Source organism: Pinus tabuliformis, chromosome J, assembly GCF_031772625.1.
Source record: "Pinus tabuliformis cultivar Carrire ecotype Pingquan chromosome J, CPIR1, whole genome shotgun sequence".
In the NCBI taxonomy this organism is placed as follows: domain Eukaryota; kingdom Viridiplantae; phylum Streptophyta; class Pinopsida; order Pinales; family Pinaceae; genus Pinus; species Pinus tabuliformis.
Genome location: NC_142295.1, coordinates 87,579,661 through 87,582,518, shown reverse-complemented (window position 1 = coordinate 87,582,518; position 2,858 = coordinate 87,579,661). Strand labels below are relative to the sequence as shown.

At 50.1% G+C, this 2,858-nt stretch overlaps 1 non-coding gene across 1 annotated transcript; it reads left to right on the top strand.

Annotated features, from left to right (window-relative positions):
- The first annotated feature begins 1,040 nt into the window (after nt 1-1,040).
- Nucleotides 1,041-1,123, top strand: TRNAY-GUA (transfer RNA tyrosine (anticodon GUA)). Its single transcript has one exon. It is a non-coding gene; the product is annotated as a tRNA-Tyr (tRNA).
- Nucleotides 1,124-2,858: the final 1,735 nt, after the last annotated feature.

Below are 2,858 nucleotides of genomic sequence, written 5' to 3'. Positions count from 1 at the left end.
GCCTAGGAGTTGGGGGGAGCATCGAACATCCGACCTTGCTAGTTGGTATGGTTGGATGGTAAACGCCACCTTCTCATTACTTCATTTCCCACCGCAAAATGCCAGGCTCATAGATTGAGATTTACCACCCCATACGCCACCTTTCTGTAGGTAATTTCCCATATCTCAAGGCGGGGTACGGCTGGTCTTTATTGCTGGTATGTTTAGATGGGCAACGCCATCTTTGCGCTCTTGAATTTCCCAGTTTGGTAGGCTCCCCGTCCTTAGAAATCCTTGGCCCGAGCCAGTTGATCCAGTCTCTTCTTTGGCTCGATAGGCCGCCTTTTAAGGTGAGAATTGACCCTCCCCATTCGCCAGGTTTATAGAGTGAATTTACCCATCCTAGTAGGTAAGTTATCAGAGTAGACATTACCACCCACCTATAGAGCCAGCAGCACAGCCAGCAACATCACCACAGCCAACAGCTAGCCCAGTAGCCAGAGCCAGCAAGTAACTAGCCCGCTTTAGGCCAATCATATTATATGAAACTATAGGATCTTAACTTCACGTTGAATCAGTGAATTCTGTTCACCAAATCTCCCATAAGAAACTAATCGGGCATATCTTGTACACCTGTATGACATACGAATACTTACTTACTGACATCGACCCACCCTCCTTCCATCGCAGTTGTATTAGGAGAAAAGCTCAAATCCCCTACTAAATGCCATCGCAGTTGACCGTCGCACTGATCTCTGATCTCGACCTCCTCGACCTTGGCACCGATCGAAACAGCCCACCCTGCTATCAAAAGACCATAATGACATATATAATATATCCATTGTCGAAGGATTGACCCGAAGGTGCCGTAAGGCCTAAAGACCATAAGGGAGAGGTACGTTAAGTGACTCGACTAACAGGAGAGGAACGAAGTCGCTCGACCAAAGAAATCTAATATGAACTGTTGCAATTCCCAAGTTAATAACAATTAGTTGCTTAAATTCAATATTATAAAACCTTATTGATTCTTCTTCAGGAACAGATTTAGGGGGGGCGGGAAGGGGAGAGTGGCCGAGTGGTTTAAAGCGACAGACTGTAAATCTGTTGGAGGTTTTCTACGTAGGTTCGAATCCTGCCTCTCCCAATACCAACCAATTTTTGGTAGCTCGAAAGAGACTGGCATTGGAAGCCATTCTTTGGTCATGCTTCCTATTCAGGGTCCGCTTCAACGGAAGAGCGCGAAAGGGGTGGGGCATTGTTTGCTCGAGGCGTTTTCTATCCGTTTCATCTCGTTCTTCTTATTTTAGAAATGATTTGATCAAATCATTGATGAAAGAATCAATTCCATAACCGATCGGGATGAGGACCAGAAATAGGGGGGTCAAGGAGGTTTACCCGCTTGTCCGCATCGGGCAAGGACCGGTAGGGGCTTGCTTGACGCTAGGAAAGCAAGGAATTTATTGCTTGCTTGACGTTAGGAAAGCAAGGAACTTTAGCTGCTCGACCACCGGGAGAGGACCCGGAGGGGCTTGCGCTTCCTAGTGCAAGGACTCGACAGGGGGCTCGACTGATAAGGAGAGGAATTTATTACTTGTCGCGCACCGGGCAAGGACCAGTAGGGGCTTGCTTGACGTTAGGAGAGCAAGGAACTTTAGTTGCTCGACCACTGGGAGAGGACCTGGAGGGGGCTCGACTGATAAGGAGAGGATGCCCCCGGCAGGGCTCAACCAACGCCCCCCCACCCAATAAGTAAATTGAAATTTATTGCTTGCTTGACGTTAGGAAAGCAAGGACCGGCAGGGGCTCGACTGATAAGGAGAGGATGCGTAAGCATGACTCGACCCACGCCCCCCCACCCAATAAGTCAAATCAATTTATTGCTTGCTTGACGTTAGGAAAGCAAGGACCGGTAGGGGCTTGCTTGACGTTAGGAAAGCAAGGACCGGTAGGGGCTTGCTTGACGTTAGGAGAGCAAGGACCGGTAGGGGCTTGCTTGACGTTAGGAAAGCAAGGACTGGTAGGGGCTTGCTTGACGCTAGGAAAGCAAGGATTGGTAGGGGCTTGCTTGACGCTAGGAAAGCAAGGAACTTTATTTGCTCGACCACCGGGAGAGGACCGGAGGGAAGGAGTCACTCACTATTCCGATGGTGAGGGGCTCAACCATCGCCCCCCCACCCAATAAGTAAATTGAAACTTTAGTTGCTCGACCACTGGGAGAGGACCAGAGGGATGGAGTCACTCACTATTCCGATGGTGAGGGGCTCGACCATCGCCCCCCCACCAAATAAGTAAATTGAAACTTTAGTTGCTCGACCACCGGGAGAGGACCCAGAGGGGCTTGCGCTTCCTAGTGCAAGGACCCGACAGGGGGCTCGACTGATAAGGAGAGGAACTTTAGTTGCTCGACCACCGGGAGAGGAACTTTAGTTGCTCGACCACCGGGAGAGGAACTTTAGTTGCTCAACCACTGGGAGAGGAACTTTAGTTGCTCGACCACCGGGAGAGGACCCGACATGGGGCTCGACTAATAAGGAGAGGATGCAAAGCACGCTCGACCAACGCCCCACACCCAATAAGCATCAAGGAAGGCAGGGCAAGGGATTTATCGCTCATCCATCATATGGATGAAGGTGAGCCTGTCGAACTCTTGACCTATGGGAGAGGTACGTGGGAGGTCCGTTAGGGGCTCGACTAATAAGGACCTTTAGGGTGCGTAAGCACGCTTGACTAATAAGGAGAGGTGCTCGACCATAAGGATGCGTAAGCAAGCTCGACTGTTAAGGAGAGGACCTTTAGGGTGCGTAAGCACGCTCGACTAATAAGGAGAGGTGCTCGACTATTAAGGATGCGTAAGTAGGCTCGACTATTAAGGAGAGGAC